The sequence below is a fragment of the Meles meles genome, chromosome 16 (genome assembly GCF_922984935.1).
Source record: "Meles meles chromosome 16, mMelMel3.1 paternal haplotype, whole genome shotgun sequence".
NCBI classification, from domain to species: Eukaryota; Metazoa; Chordata; class Mammalia; order Carnivora; family Mustelidae; genus Meles; species Meles meles.
This window is the reverse complement of record NC_060081.1, coordinates 51649973-51667274: the sequence shown is the minus strand read 5'-3', so window position 1 is coordinate 51667274 and position 17302 is coordinate 51649973. Positions and strand designations below refer to the sequence as shown.

General features: G+C 43.9%; 1 long non-coding RNA gene across 2 annotated transcripts; it reads left to right on the top strand.

The window, feature by feature from the left end:
- Positions 1-10749: 10749 nt before the first annotated feature.
- On the top strand, positions 10750-16413 carry LOC123926928. 2 transcript variants are annotated; one of them, XR_006815331.1, is made up of 5 exons: positions 10750-11070; positions 11180-11337; positions 12031-12078; positions 12622-12884; positions 15758-16413. It is a non-coding gene; the product is annotated as an uncharacterized LOC123926928 (long non-coding RNA). The 2 variants fall into 2 exon arrangements; XR_006815330.1 differs by having other exon boundaries at positions 12581-12884.
- The last annotated feature ends 889 nt before the right edge of the window (positions 16414-17302 follow it).

Genomic DNA, 17302 nt, shown 5'->3' with positions numbered 1-17302 from the left:
GTGCTATGTTGGAATTATTTTTTGTTTTTTTTAAAGATTTTAAAAATTTTTATATATTTGACAGAGACAGAGAGACACAGAGAGAGTGCAAGCAGAGGGAGCAGCAGAGGGAGAGGGAGAAGCAAGCTCTCTGCTGAGCAGGGGGCCTGATGCAGGGCTTGATCCCAGGAGCATGGGACCAGGACTTGAGCTGAAGGCAGACGTTTAATTGAATGAGCTGCCCAGGCATCCCGTACTTATTTTTTTTCCTTTGAGAGAAGATTCCAAGGTACATTCCTCTCCTATCTCTGACACATTTACCTAGGTAGATCGCAAGTTGTTTTGTCATCCTGGGTAGCCTCACGTGTGGCTACTTTATTCTCTGCAGCTGCCTCAAGGCACCCCTTTGTATTGCTCTTGTCCTTTGCCCTCATGGAGCTTGGGTCCTCAGAGAAGGGACACATACTTCCCGGATGAGTGACAGCATTTTCCTCAGAGCAAGCAACACTATCCAGATCAATCAAATCCCTTTTCCCATGGGCTCAAATAAAGAATTTCTACCTACTGAATATTAAAACAAAACAAAACAATAACAATTTTTTTTGATCAACCAATATCTGAAAAAGTTGTTTTGATTTGGGGTAAGTTGTGTGTTGGCTGACTGGTTTTCTGGGAAATGATGTAAAAAGCGATCTTATAATAGTAGACATACTAGTTAAGATGATTATTTTATACACTATTTCAGTGTACTTATAATCACATAATAATTCCTAGAGTATTCAAAATTTGAAAGAAATTTCATAAACTTTTCTTCCCTTCTCCCTGTATCACAAGTTCTTTTGGAACTTCAAGGACAATTTTAAAATCAAAATCCATGCAGAGAAGTCCATCCAGGGGTGCCTGGCTGGCTTAGTCCATAGAGCATGTGACTCTTGATCTCAAGGTTGTGAGTTCAAGCCCCATGTTGTGTGTAGAGAGTACTTAAAAATAAAATCTTTTTAAAAAAATCCATCTGTTCACTCATTCCTTCAACTACTCATTTATTTAATAAGTAAGTACACATCGAGTATGCACTCTGTAACAGGTACAGGTTAGGTGCTAAGGGAAAAAAAATGAAAAAGAAAACCCCTACTTGCCCAGTGGGATAGAGGAGATATGACATATGGATAACTAAGGGCAATAAAGAACAATCAGGGCTGTAAGAGTTAGCTGTATCCAACACAATGTGTCACTTAGCTGTTGCTGTGTAAGAAACAACTCCCACATTTTTATGTGATACAGGACTAATTATTTATTTGCTCAAGGGTCTAAGACTTATCTGGCTGGGTAACTTGACTCAGCTCCATATAATTCTCCTCTTTCTCCGGGAACCCATAGGCTAGCTTGCACATGTTTGCTTCATTCTTTCAGTAGAGGGGCAAACAGAAACACACGTGGCTTAAGGCCTAGACAGAACTGGCGCACTGTCACTCCTTTCCAGATTCCATTATCCAAAGTAAGTCATATGGCTAAACCCAAAGTCAAAGAGCTGGGAAATGGTATATCATTCCTTTTGGTAATGTCTGTTGCCATTGGTAATCACAATACTCAAGACCACTGTCCCTGACAGACAGGTGATGAATTGGGACCCCATGACCATTTTATGGTTTAGGGGGGATCTAGATACACCTTCAGCTTCACAGCTTTATCTCCTCCCGATTAACACCTGCTGTTGTTGCCCACCCATGCTCCCTCACATTGACTCTTTCAGGGAGCAAGCCTCACTTCTAGCTGCCAGGGCTTCCTCTGGCAGCTTAAGCCTACTCTGCCCACCCATGGGACAGGGCAGAGTGCCCAGGAATTGTCACTACCCCTCAGTGGCCCTTGATACCTGACTGATGGGAAGTAGCAGTGGGACACTCTTAGGGGTGTTCTGTTCTGGCTCCAGAGATCCCCTGCAGACACAGCTCTAACTCTCTGAGCTGTAGTTCTCTTGGTAATTCACCCTGATTGGCTGCTTGCCCATAAACCCCATTGGTCCTCCCTCTGGGCTTTCTGCTATTATCTCTCACATAGATGAGTCTTTGTCTCAGAGTCAGCTTCTAGGGTTTCCAAGTTAAGGATGACTGGTGCATTGGGTCATCCCAGGAATTAGAGGCCCTCAATAGTCACTAAATAACCAGATGGCCTCAGCTCAACCACTTTGGAAATGGAATTGGCTGGTCAGGCTAAGATAGGATTTTTTTTTCAGAGAAGGTATTAAACAGGCTGATTGGATAATTTTTTTTTTAAAGAAATCCCCTTATTTTTCCTCTGACTCTAAAGGTAAAACATGACCATTGAAAATTTCAAGAAACACAGGAAAGTAAAATGAAAAAAAAATGTAATCAACCATAATTCTTCACTCAGTGATTTATTATTATTATTATTAAGGAATTTATTTATTTGTTTATTAAAAAGTGTTATTTATTTTGGAAGGGAGGGGCAGAGAGAGAGAATCTCAAGCAGACTCCTCACTGAGTGTGGAGCGGGACTTGGAGCTTAATCTCAAAACCCTGAGATTACGACCTGAGCTGAAATCCAGAATTGGCCACTCAACCGACCAAGACAACCCAGGTGCTCCTATTTATTCATTTTTAAATTTTAATTCCAGTGTAGTTAACATATAGTGTTACATTAGTCTCAGGTGTACAATATAGTGATTCAATGCTTTCATACATCACCCAGTGCTCATCAGGACAAGTGTGCTCCCTAATCCCCATCACCTATTTCACCCATGCCCCCCTTAAGGATTTAAATCATGGCTCCTTAAATCCTACTGTTTTGTCTTTATTTATCTACCTCTGGTTTTATTGAGATATAATTGAGATAACATTGAGATATAATAATAACATACAACACTGTATAAGTTTAAGGTGTACAACATACTAATTTGACTTACACATATTGTGAAATAATTACCAAAAAAGTTTAGCTAACATCCATCACCTCATATAGGTACCAAAAAAAAATGTTTTTTTGCTCTTGGTGAGAATTCTTAAGATTTAGTTTCTTGCCAGCTTTCCTGTGTATCATACAGCAGTGTTAACTACGGTTACCATGTTGCCCATTACATCCCCAGTACTTAATTATCTTATACCTGGAAATTTGCACCTTTTGGCCACCTTCTGCAAAGCTCCCCTCCTCCCCCAGCCAAACCCCTCCTGTATGGACCTCCTGATCTTTTTTGCTGTAAGGTTGGTTGGGTTTTTTTGTTTTGTTTTGTTTCTTTTTGGATTTCACACACAAGTGATGGCATTCTGTGCTTAGATTCTGGCTGTGCCCAAGGACTCTGATCCTAAGTTGCTTTATGCAGACACAGTTCCATGTAAACTGCTTGTAAGGCATGAGGAAGAAGTGGCTGCCGGAGCCCTATGTAACAAGAAAAGGAAACTGGCTCTGTAAACAAGGCTTTCTTCGTCAAGAAACAGAAATTACCAAAGCTGAGGGGGGCGGGGGAGGAACTTACAGAATGTAGTAGAGAAAAGTGGGAAATGAAAGTCTATAGCCTCAGCATGAAGTTTATTTAGGTGATGGGACTATTTTTCTCAAGCCGTGAGGAAACAGATGGCTGAAGCAGGACGGATGGAGTTAGTAAGACTGACTTCTGATCGTAAGGAAGCCTGGGGTCTGGGCCATCAAGCAGGGCAGGAATGGGGTCTACTTATGTTTTTAATAAGAAGAGAAAACACTTTGCAAAGGTGACATACTTAGAGATAGACGGAGACCAGGGAGAAACATGGTGAGAAGCCCATGCCAGGAAGTAATAAGGGTAACAGCACTGAGATAAGGACCTAAGTTCAAGCTCTTTCTTGGGGGAGGGGAATCACAGAAAGCCCAAGGGAGGAAGTGGGGAAGGTGAGGCAGGAAGGGAGGAGAGGATCCCGGGACCCTGAGATCATGACCTGAGCCGAAGGTAGAGGCTTAACCCACTGAGCCACCCAGGCACCCAAGGTGAAGGATCTTAAAACAGAGGATTATTTGGATCATCTGGGCCCAACCTGATCATGTAAAGCCTTATAGGCAGAGAATTTTCCCAGCTGGACTCAGAGGGACATGGCAGAAGGATGAGTAGGAAAGGTTGAAGTTACAAGGAAGATCTGACCTACTTTCCTGGGATGCGGGGACGTGGAAACCGTAAGTACCCCAGAAAGTCTCTTAAAGGAGCCAAGACCAGCTCTAGGCTGACAACCAGAAAGGAAACAGGGACCCCAGTCCTACCACTGTGAGAAACTGAACTTGGCCAACAGCCTGAATGGGCTTGGAAGCCGACCCATCCCCAGGCTCTCTAGGAGGGAACAGAGCCCTGCCAGCGCCATGATTGCAGCCTCGTGAGACTTCAAGGAAGGGACCCAGCTGAGCCGTGCTATGCCTGGACTTCTGACCTACAGAACAGTGAGATAAGAAATGGGTGTTGTTTTTAGCCTCTGTGTGGCAATTCATTACAGCGCAATAGAAAACCTATACCCGATGTGTAAACTGACCACTGGCAGGCAATGTGAGCCCCATGACCTTCAAGGAGTGCGCCCTAGGCCATGGGCAGAAGAGAATGGAGAAGGCTTCTCGGAGAAGAAGGAGTTTGAGCAACGCTTTGAAGGAGCAGTGTCTTACATCAGGCTTCCCCAGAAGCTTGCCCCGAAGCCATGATTTGAGGACAAGCAGTTGTTTAAGGTGATAATCCCAGAAGATACCAGCAGAGGAATGAGAAAGTGGGCAGGGAAAGGAAAGAAAAAAAGAAAAATGAATCATAGAGCAAGTGAAGAGTTGCAGGCAAAGAGCGCTCAATCCCTCAGGGGAGAGGGGTACAGGGAAATAGTGTAGACGATGCCTGATAATGGTCATATTGGAGGGACATATAGGACAGGAGGATGACCAACTCCTCTCATCATTGGCTGAGAGCCTTTTCTGGGGCCATTCAGTTCCTGGCACTTCTGGGTCTGTTGTGTGTGCCCAGCAGCCACCAGCAACTTCAAAAACCTCACAGGCAGAAAGTTGCAGGTGTTGGCAGTTTTAAATCTGGGTGGCATGAACTGAACCGCAAGAGTACCCGGAGGTATGGGTGGGACACCTACAACATCTGCTGCGAGGGGGGAGGGTTTGCCAGGCACAGACCAGAGAAGCCCTTCCCAGCAGAGGGAGATGGGTATGCACACAGAGGTATGAAAAATTCCCCAAAGAAGACTGTAAAGTGGGTAGTGGAGTTGGGTCTGGAGTCAGAAAAGCAGGGTTGGATTCTGATTCTACCCCCTCACTAGTTGTGCCTTGTTGGGCAAGTGACTTCATTGCCCTTTGTGTTATCTATACCACAGGGATTATCTATAGTACCTACCTGACCTGGTTGTCACAAGGACTAAATTAGATAATGTTTTAAAAAGATAGGGCAGATCCTTACCTACCAGCGGAGACAAAGCTAACTCAAAATGGATCAAAGATCTAAATGTAAGAGCATTCAAAGAAACCCTTCAAAGAAAACACAGGACAAAATCTTTCATGCCATCAGATCTGGCAAAGATTTCTTGGATATGACACCAAAGACATAGGCAGCAACACCAAAAAATAGAGAAATTTGGCTCCATAAAAGTTAGAAGCTTTGGCACATCAAGGAATATATCAAGTGAGTGAAAAGACAACCTACACAAAGGGAGAAAATATTTGCAAATCACCTATCTGATAGGGGTCAATATCCAGAATATAAAAAGAGCTCCTATAATTCAATAACAAAAACCAATCTAGTTAAAAATGAACAAAGGACTTGAGTGGACATTTCTCTAAGAAATATGAATGACCAATAAGTATATAAAAAGATGCTCAACATTACTGATCATTAGTAAAGTGCCTATTAAAACCACAATGGGATACCATCTGATACTCATTTAGGATGGGTACTATAAAAAACAAACAAAAAACCCCCACCACCATCACCACCACTACCACCAACACCAACAACAATAAAAACCCAGAAATAGCAAGGTGTGGGGAGGACATGATGGAATTGGAATCCTTATGCACTGCTGATGGGAATGTAAAATGGCACAGCCCCTGAGGAAAATAATGTGGACATTCCTCAAAAAAATGAGATAAAATTACCATATAACCCAGCAAATCTACTTCTGGCTATTTACCCCCCAAAGAGCTGAAAGCAGGATCTGAAAGGGATACCTATACACCTATAGTCATAGCAGGATTATTCACAAAAGCCAAACAGTGGAAGCAACACAAATGCCCATTGACAGATGGATGGATAAGTAAATTGCGGTATATACATACAATTGAATATTATCCAGCCTTACAGAGGAAGGAAAATTTAACACCTGCTACAATATGAATGAATCTTGAGGACATTATGGTAAATGAAACAAGTTAGTCAAAAAAAGACCAATCCTGTATGATTCCACTTATATGAGGTACCTATCATCAAAATCATAAAGAAAGAAAGTAAAATTGTGATTGCCAGGAGATGAGGGAAGGGGATAGTGGGTATTATGGTACAATAGGTAGAGAGTTTTGATTCTGCAAGATGAAAAATGCTGTGAAGATTTATGGTGGTGATGCTTACACAATGATATGTATATACTTAATACCACAGAACTGTACATTTAAAAATGGTGAAGATGGTACATTTTGTGATACTTTTTTTACTGCAGTAAAAAAAAAAAAAATGAAAGAAAAAATAACTTAAAAGAGAGTTGGTGCCCGGCCACCCCTAGTAATGATACAACTAGCATCGGTGAATGTTGATTAGCTAGTTGTGCCCAGGAATAGAGAGTCTGGGGAACATGGGTCCAGTGTGCCTATCAGGCCAGAAAGGTGAGTATGAGTTACTACCTCTGTTGTCTGTGTTTAAAAATGTGGGCTTACTTTTGGGGATGATGAAACCATAATCCAGGATTTCTGAATCCATAGGCTCCTTAGGAACCATGGATAAATTCAGGAGGTCTATCAGCTTGGATAGGAAAAGAATTATCTTTAATTTCACGAGCTTCTAACTGAAATTCACCCTTCCTTTCAATGATGAATGTGGGAAACAAATCACAGTGCTGTTGGCAGGAATTAGAACCTTGTCACTAGTAAAATACACAGGTATTTCTGGATTGCAAATTCATCACTACTCCAAAATCTTGGTTTTTAGATCTGCTGTTAGATTTTGATATTTTATACAATAACAAAGAAGCATCTGGGGCACGTCGGTGGTGCAGTCAGTTAACCGTCTGACTCTTGGTTTCGGCTCAGCTTGCAGTGTTGGGGTCATGGGATCGAGCCCTAACTGGGCTCTGCTTAGCTTGGAGTCTGCTTGGGACTGTCTCTTCCTTTCCCTCTGCCCTGCCCCAATGAATAAATCTTTTTAAAAAAAGAAGTATATAGAACAAACATTTGTTTATTTTTAAATATTTGGGTATTTATTATTATTTGCATTTCAATATAATTGGTTTCCTTTGTATCCTTATGTATTTTGTTTTATGAGTTTTGAAACATTGTTCTAAGAAGGAGGTCCACACACTTCGCCAGCTCTGCAATAAGTCCATGCAAAAATGAAAAAAGCAGGGCAGGGGCACCTGGGTGGCTCAGTCAGGTAAACCTCTTGATTCTTGGGGGGGGGGAGGAGTTGGTTTTGATTTTTTTTTTTTTAAGATTTTATTTATTTATCGGCCAGAGAGAGAGAGGGAGAGCACAAGCAGGAGAGCGGCATGCAGAGGAAGAGGGAAAGAAGCTGGCTTCCCGAGGCACGGGAGCCTGATGAGGGACTCAATCCCAGGACTCTGGGATTATGACAAGAGCTGAAGGCAGATGCCCAACCAACTGATCCACCCAGGTGTCCCTCTGACTCTTGGTTTTAGCTCAGGTCATGATCTCCAGGTCCTGGGATCCAGCCCTGTGCCAGGCTCTGCACTCAGTACAGAGTCTGCTTATCCCTCTCCCTCCCCATCTGTTCCCACCCCCTTCATGCATGTACAAGCATGCTGCCTCCGTCCCCTCTCTGAAATAAATAAATAAGCAAATCAAGGGTAACAAATACAATCTGACACATTGTCGCATGATAGCTGGCTTAATTGAATGTGGCTGTGTTCTAGGGGTCATGATCTGACTTGTGACATGATACACAATTATCGGAGAGTAAATTCATACAAGTAAAAGTTCTGACCATATTTGCAGGCTCGGGTGATAAAGGTACATCTGTGGTCCTCAGTCCCTCTTCCACCCTACACATCGCTGTCAACAGCTGCAGCTCACGCTGGCACGGAGCCTCACGGAGCCAGAGCCAGGTTTCCTTGGGGACAGATATGCTATCTGTTGGGGGCGGGGGGGAGGTGGATGTGTGTGTGGGTAGAAAAAATCCCTTGGGTTTTCTGATAGCACTCTCTTACCCTCAGCAGCTGCCCTTTCTTTCCTCCTTGATAAACCCTGTGAAAACAAAAATACTGACACCCAATACTCTAGGTCTGAAGGGAAGGTGGTCACCATGGACTCTTTCTGGAAAAGTAGAATTTGAACAGACATATTGAAATATGTGATTATGTTCATGGTGAATCGCTGGGGATAAATATAAATTCCAGTTAGATTAGAAAGGGAAAGATTTCAGAGGCAAGCTTAGGAGGCAGAAATGCCTAGCTGTTCTTGAAATACTTTTCTGCTTCCTCCCAGAGCTTCCAGACCACATTTCCCAGCCTCCCTTGCCACGGGGCATGGGAGAGGCATGGCCACAGGATTATACTCTGGTAAATGGAAGGTTAGCAGATGAGAAGGGCATCGCTTCCATGCTAGGCTCTTGAAAACTTCCCACAAGCAGACATCCCCCATCCTTCTATTCCTTTTGCTGCAATTTTGGTAGGCCGCATATAATCAGAAGGGTCTTTACGGGTGGCAGGACAATGGAGGCCACAGCATATCCCAGTAAAGGATGGATCTTCCCCATTAGCCCTGGGAGAGACCTGGTCCTCCCTAGATCATGTGCTTGTCCTTGCATGAATCACTGTAGCCTGGGAGGTGGATGACTATGTCATGATCTCACCCCTGGGTGACAAATTGGTTCAGTCAGCCTCATTAAAGGGGATGGAGTGTATTAGTTTCTCATGGCTGCTATAATAATCTACCACAAATTTAGTGGCTTAAAATAACACAAATTCATTATCTTATAGTTCTGGAGGTCAGAAGTCTAAAATGGGAAACCCTGGGCATAAATCAGGCTGTTGACCAGACTGCCTTCCTTTTGGAGGCTCTAGAGGAGAATCCATTTCTTTGCTTTTTCCACTTTATAGAGACCTCTTGCATGTCATGGCTTGTGCCCAGTTTCTCCAATTTTGAAGCCAGGAACATCCATGTCACGCTGCCATCTTTCTGTTCAACCTTCTGTTCATCTTGTGTTCAAGTTCTCTCTCCCTCTCCCACTTATAAGAACCCTGGTGATAACATTGGGCCCACTGGATAATCCAGGAGATTATAATCCCACTGGATAATCTTCCATATTGAAGTCAGCTGACCAGTGATCTTTATTCCTTCTACAACTTTAATTCCCTTTGCCACGTAATTTAACATATTTACGGGTCCCAGGGATTGTGACATGGATATCTCTGGGGCACCATTATTCTGTACAGCACATAGAATAAACACAGTTTCAATGAGATGGAGAGAAGGGTGATTTCCCGAAGGAAGAAATTCTAGGTAGACAAAAAGCTTATGTCCTCTCCCATACTTTTAGATTTAGAGGGGTGTGGGTTCCCATCTTAGTGCACTTCATCTGTGCCTTTATTAAGCATTTGTAGTGGATGTTTATGATGTCCTGTATCACACCTTCTCAACTCACCTGATTTTAGAGCACCTTGGGTGGTCAGTTTGCATGCTTTGCCAACATCCTTTATAAAGCTTCCATGGAAACTACTCTCTGCTTTTACTAAGACAGTGTAAGTTTCCTTGGGCAAATTCAGGTAACTGAAAAGTGCAAGGGCATTAATACCCCAAGAGGGAGAAATGTTCATCTAATGGGGGATGGAATCAACGGTTAAATGCCACAGCCTCCATCCTCTGGTGGAACACTCCTCATGTGCTTTGTCTATGGGTCTCCAGAAGGTCCCAGTGGGATTGAGCTTTGGTTGCTTACAGGAGTAATCTGCTTGTTAACGCACTGCGTTGGCTTTTCCCCCTTCCTGTCTCCTTCTCCCCACTCCTCCTCCTGCTTCCTGGGATCACCTACCCAACAGAAAACCCGCACCCATGTCCTTCTCTCAGATTGTGCTTTTTGGAGGAAACCAACTAAAATAGCACTTACTCCTCCCATTTTACGGAGACCCAGTGATGCAGGGCTCTAGAGGGTGGATCTGGCACAGCTTGTTTATGGGCGTCTATTCTGACTGGATGACATCTAGTCAGTTGTTCTGTGCCCATGTCATACAGGTCATTTCCCACTTATGAGATCTGTCAGCACCATAACATAAATCACTGTCCCTGATGTGTCCTTCTTGGCTGATTATGAGGTTCTCGTTCAAGACGTGAAGGAAGTGAATATAAATATCTTAGGACACAGTACTATTGGGCCATGTGCTAAAAAGGTCTGCATTCCATAAATGGGGAGAAAAGGTTATCTGAGGTTATTTATTTTTTTTCCCCTTCAGTTCAGACTGAGGTCAGGGTTGTTTATTTGAATTCTGGCAATAACCCTGGGAATTTATTTAGGTGCCAAGGGAAACACGAGGACAGTGGACTCCAGTAACAGTGTGCTGCAAGGCACATAAGAGAACAGGCATGAACCCAGAGGAAGACACCAGGGCCTTGCCCTAGACACAACAAATGCCTGGTGACTTTTGAGGGGGTCACACATTCTGGCTTGGTTAATGCAGACGTCATTTAATCTGTGTGCCGGAGAGAGAGGAGACAGAAGACAGAGACACAGATTTCAAGAAGACGTTGATCATCTCTCTGTGGCCCAGCACCCCCTTTGCCCTGAGATGCAACATCTCTTATGAAACCTTGTTCCTCCTGCAGGTGCTGGCAGAGCCGAGAACAGGATCCTAGCACAGCTAGCGTGCCTGGCAGCCCCCCTCCCAGAGTCAACGGAGCTGAGTCTGAGATGAAGAGCTGCAGGTAGGAAGTTTAGTGGGGAGTGCTTTTGGGAACAAAATACACTTGAGTGAGTAAGCAAGGGGGGTTGGGGCAGACTGGGAAGTTAGGCAGCGATGTTGTTACTATACAGGTCTCAACCCAACCCACCCGGAGTTCTGCAGCTGGGTGGCCCTTGAGAGCCGGCTTGATTTGAGGCAATCAGTCTTTGGACTCAGGCTACCTGCAGGAGGGGCAGAGAGCCCTGGTCAATGTAACCACCAGGGGCCAACCATCCTGACAACGGAGGGGGTGAGTATCTTGGGCCTGAAGTGGGGATCTTAACAGGACACTGTTAAGCATCTGCTACCATTACCATGCGCTACTGCCCCTGGTCCTACGAAGACCCTTACACCCCACTCCCATCTCCAGTGACCTTCAGCCTTCCGTGGAAACAGGACGAACTGCTTCCACCTTGCAGAAGCTAGGTGTTGGCTACACACACAAAATAAAAACAGATTCGCATTTCAGTAAATTATCCTGGCCCTCAAGTGGAGTGTTTTAGAGCCCTCAAAGCATGCTCAGACTTGGTCTTATTTGATGTTCCCATTAAGGTTAACGTTAACAATGGACATAAATAAGGTGGGATAGTTCCCATCTGACAGATGAAAAAACCAAAGTTTGGAGAAAGTAAATGACTAAATGACTAAGCAAAGGACCCATCCTAGAGCCCAAGCCTCCCACCTTACTGTTTCCATCCTGCGTGAGCATAAAATATGTTGAGCTGCCCCATATAAGCTTGTTGGGGAGACATTACCTCCCTGACCTCCCCCTTCCCGCCATGGTCCTTGCCTCACTGCAGGGCTACTAGAAAGAATGGCAATTTAGAAAGCAGTTTCTTTACAAAGAGAACTTTCTAAAAGCTCTGTTTAAATCCAAACGCCTTAAGAAGGAAGAAAGATGCCAGTGGTAGCTGTGATATAAGATCCTTTTTTCCTGGGACAGCAGGGAGGTCTGCGGAGGGAGGACACCAGGGAAGGTGACGGTGTGAAGGTAAGAAAAAAAGCTGGCCAGAAACAGCCCAAGCTTCAACTTGCTCCCTACTGAGGCAGAGCCAGTAGCCTCCGGGCGGGACCCACCTTGCTGATGTCCTGTCTGCACCCTGAGTCCTCAGGGCATCGCCATCACCGAGGTTGTCTTTGGTCGGTGACTGTGGAGGAAGGGGATTCCATTTCCTGGCAGGAACCCTGGGGGGACTCATGTGTGGGACTTGCATCAAGACACCCTGCCTCTCAGGGCTTCCCCTTCCTCACCTGAGAGGCAGACCGGTGCCAGAGGAACGGATGTTGAGAGGATGGGTGAGGGGAGCGTCTCAGAAGGCTTAAGGGGACAGAAGAGCGGGAGTCACACAAGTCATCTTCCTGGGTGTTGTGTGCTGGATCCTTTGAGGCAAAGCCACTGACCTAAAAACCCTTAAGTAAGAGGTTCATGTACGGATATTCCCAATGATTCTGGTATGAGGTCTGGTATGAGGTCAGGTGTGTTCTTTTCTTAGACTGGCTGCTCTTGGTAACGTTCCCTGTCCCGTTCCTGCAGCCGCGTCTGTGTGCCACAGAGAGCTCCACATCTGCCACATCCGCCACTGCCGACTCCACAGCTTCATTGCCAAAGTCCCCCACCTGGCGCTTTTTACTCAGCTTCACCCCACCCCCACCGCTAGCAAGTCTCTGGGTACTGGAAGAAGGACAGAAGGACACCATGGAGGAGGCAAATCCTGGGAGAGGCACCTCTGCTAATGGGAACGCTAATGGTGAAACTGGGAGCAGGAGGCTGGCCAGGGTGGAGGAAGAAGTCTCTGGGTGAGGAGGAATTTGGAGGTGAAGGTGAGAGGGAGGGTGGAGATGAAGGTCAAGGGGTTAAGGGAGCTGCAGACAAATGGGGTAACCATGTTGCCACTGACCGGGATGATCGAACAGCACAAAAGGAAAGGTTAAAGAAGATAATAAACAGAGACAGAGAGAGAGGGCTACTGTGACCTTCTCAACCTATGCTCACCTTCCACTTCCCATCTCAGAATCACAGCGTCGTCACTTTGGGGTAGGGTCCACACCCCCACAGGCAATGCCGCCGCAAATGACCCTCACTGCCCGACACCCAAGCAAAACCACCACATGAATGTGGGACAGGGCGGGAAGAGAGCCAAAAGTTCCAAAGCCCTGCTTTTTTCCTTAAAAATACTTTGAAAAGGAATTCTTTTGAGTATTTTAATTTATACTTTATATTTTTTAACATTAAAAAACCATATGTGACACTTTGTACTTATTCACTTACTAACATTTTTGGACACTCTCTCTATATGTGTGTGTGTGTGTATATATATATATATATATATATATATACACATACATACATACACGCACACATCGTGTTAGGGGTTAGCCATGCTTAACAATCTCAGGTGAGCAAACAAGCCTTCAGAGCCTCCTCTGTCCTACTTCTGACTTGACTTGTGGCGTGACCATGTTTATTACAATCTCAAAGGGGGAAAAAAAAAACACCTTGTAAAAAGAAAAGCAAAAACAACTACGAAAAGTCTTACTCCAAGCATTGCATTAACTTTTTTGTGTGTTTGTTTTGGAGACCCATCTGAACCCCAGAATTAGTTTAAAGATTATTTTAAGCTGATGATATTTGAAATCAACAGATGAAGAAAAAAGCCTCCTTGAGCTTCCCTTATCTGACTAAAATTTGCAACTTCTATAAACCCCTAAAAGGGAGGAGTTTTAGGAAGACGGAAATACCATTCACACCTACACGGGCAAATGTTACCACAAACCTGCTTATCTTCCTTCTGTTGTAAAAACTTATTCCCTTTTCCTAAAGAAACTTATTAGCTCTTCCCATGGAAGCTTTTCTCCTTCCTCTATTTCTGCTACTAAGTTCAGTGCATAGGGCTTTAACTTTAACCATTTGGCAAGTCAGCCACTTCTGCTGGCTCCTATATGTGTAGGAGATAAACCTTTTTCTTCTTTGTCAGTTTAATTCACAGGCCTCAGGTACTGAACTAAGAGCGTGGAAGAAAAGTTTTTTCTTCCCTACAATGTACTTAGCTGTCCTGTAACTAGTTGGTTTTTATAAGGTGGTTTAAAAACCCCAAAATAAGGTCCAGCCTCCTCCCTTTTTCGTCACTGAAGTTGCTGTTTGTTTGTTTGGTCTGTTTGATGTTTCTGTAAAACACTATCCAACAATTAGCTGGAATCTTATTTTCCTGAATTGTTCTAACAACAACAGCAGTAGAAACAACAACAAAAAGTAATAATAATGGATAATAATTATAATATACTCACTATGTGCCAGACATCATTTTAGACCTATTGATTCATTTATCCTTATAACTCCATGATACATGGAGATGCAAAAATGGAGGCACAGAGAGGTCAAGTAAATTGCCCAAGGTCACTGAGCCAGGTGGCATCTCTATGGCCAGCTGAAAAATCCTGACCTTATCTAGAAGTATCTCAGCAGTAGCCCCAAGGATATCAGATTCTAAAAGCTGAGAGGTCTCCTCTTTTCCTTATGACCTTCCCACATCACAGATGCACAATCCTTTCTTTAGTTCTGTTTTTGAAAACATTTTCTTATTCTGGGTTTAAGGAGAATGTGCTTTCTCTTCCCCTTTGAATTCCAGGTTAATCCTCATCCTGCCGGATTTCCTGTCTCATTTGCCCTCTTTGCCTTCTTTTGCCCTCCTCCTTTTTACGGGACCTGTCTTTGTTTCTTTGATCTGGGTGTATCTCCTTAGTGTAGTGGGAGTGGTTCACCCATGAAGGCTGGAACGCCCTGCAGTGTGCCAGTACACAACTGCAATGCCATTTGGTTGTTGGGGCTGAACAAATTCATGCAGGCTGTAAACTGCATAACACTATGGGAATCACTATAATTTTCTCCACCAGAGCATAAAAAATACTGATTGAATTGCACTGCCATGACTATGCATGTGGGGAATGAAGTCACCAAAGTAGGACTGGCTGTTGGGGAGTCCTGGAGAAGGGGATGGGTAACGCTCAGGAGGGGTAAGACTCACGTATCACCAGGGTCACTGAGCTCACTCAGACTCTGGGCTGGGCGAATTCAGCTACAGTCTGGCATAATTCAGCAATGATAAAGTGTAAACTTTATTTACTCGTGTATGAAAGTATACAGTCAGTCAACTTGCCATTCCATTCAGTAGGCAGCAAATGCCTTCTATGTGTTTGAAATCCCCTGGGATTTGGAGAAGCAAGACAAATAAGACCTGGGGATTTACCTTGAGGAATTTATAGCTGAAAAAGGAAGATGGATAGATAAAGCAACAGGTAGGAAACTCATGCACCGATCCAGGTGAAAATTCAAGATTCAAGAGTCTGAATCCTCCATAAAACCCAAGGAAGATTCATAATAAAACAAATCTTTGTTTCTTTCTTTACAGTTTCATAATATGTACCTAAAGCCTTGGTGAAATGACTTTGCTGTTTATAGGCCACCATTCTTCCTTTCTTAACGGAGTGGAAGCCCAGTTGTCTTTCCCCCTTTATATGTAGAAAGAAATACATACAATACAATATGTATTGTATGTCTCATACAATAGCATACTGACCTGCTAGGTAACAGAGGTTCTTTCTCCAAGCTCCAGGACCTTTCCCATACTACAAAACCTTTCATGATTATATTCATGGTGATTTTATATTCACAGCAATACTGTCGCTGGCCCTAGTCTTGGATGGATTTTCCAGCTGAGTGAGGAACTTCGTACTACAACAACCAGAAGCCAAGTCTAGATTTCCCTGGGGAGCGAAGAGAATGAACTCCAGGAATGCCACACCACTGATGTTAACATTGCTCCAATCTGGAAACTTCATCACTGGAGATGATGGAAGGAAGATTCTAGCCCTAGCTGCGCCTTCTACTGGGAAAGTAGCATGGAACGTTCCTTTAATGATTAAATAACTGTACTAAACCAGAGCAAACTGCAAAGGATAAAAAGCATCCGTTTGTAATCAGGGGGAGCTAAGGCCAATTTTTATTCAACCTGCTTTGAGTGGGACTGTGTTGGCCTCCACTCTCTGGTCATCAGGGAGAGGAAGCTTTTGCCATCAGATGTTTTCCCGGAAGAGAACTGGTTGAACACATAAGGAAACCGTAATGATGAAACTAATGTAAAGCTTTTCGTCGTTAAGGTATAGAAAAGAAGTATAAGAGGACATTCAATATGGCAAAATGAGTTACCATCCAGGTAGCAAATATATTACAGTTGGTTTCTGGATTAAAGGAGTCAAGATTCTTAAAGCGCTTAGTGCTGGTTCATAGGAAATATTATTACGTGATAGTTCTTCTTCTCCCTGGAGGCCCCCTCCTGTATTCGTTTCCTATGGCCTCTGTGGCAAATTACCACAAGCTTGGTGACTAAAACTGACACAGAATTATCAACTTACAGTTCTGCAGGTTGGAAAAGATAACCTGAGGCATAATAAAATTTTAAGAGTGGGAGCAAAAATGGGTTCAAATTGAGCAGTGCCAAACCAGAAGTGGGTAGAAGCGCTCTATGGACAGGAGCTAAGAGAAAGTCTTTTGTAGGGAAAAGGTGGGAGCAAAGCAGAAACATTATATGATTGGTTGTGACTTAAGCATTTGCCTTATTTGGGAGAGCCTAGGCGACTGTAATTAGTTTCAATTTCTTGGCTTTGAGGCATGTACAGGTTTAGGGTTTGGTTTGTTTATGTAGGATGCTAAGGTATTAGAACCACCTCCATTGAATGGACTCCCGGTTTAATTAATTTAAAAGAAGTTGACCACGGGTCGGCAGGGCTGCGTTCCTTCCACAGGCTTTAGGGGAGATTCTGCTTCCTTGCCTTTTCCAGATCCTGGAGCCATCTGTATTCCTTGGCTCCTGGCCCCAATGCTTCCAAAATCATATTTCCTGTTTTGATTCTGACCCTCCTGCCTCCCTCTTATAAGGGCCCTTGTGATGACGTTGGAACATACTGGACAATCCAGGATCATCTTTCCATTTCATGATCCTTCATTTAATCACATCTGCAAAGTCCTTTTTTTTCCATGTGAGGTAATGTATTGACGGGTTCTGAGGAGTAGGATGTGGACATCTTTGGAGAGGTGATGGTTCCATTCACCACCCTTCTCTCAACTCCCCCATCTGGCCTTACGTTAGTAGCTTGTATGGGCTGAAGGGCTTCTATGTGCAGGCCTTGTGAGGTGGGTTTTGGAGACAGCAGAAATGCAG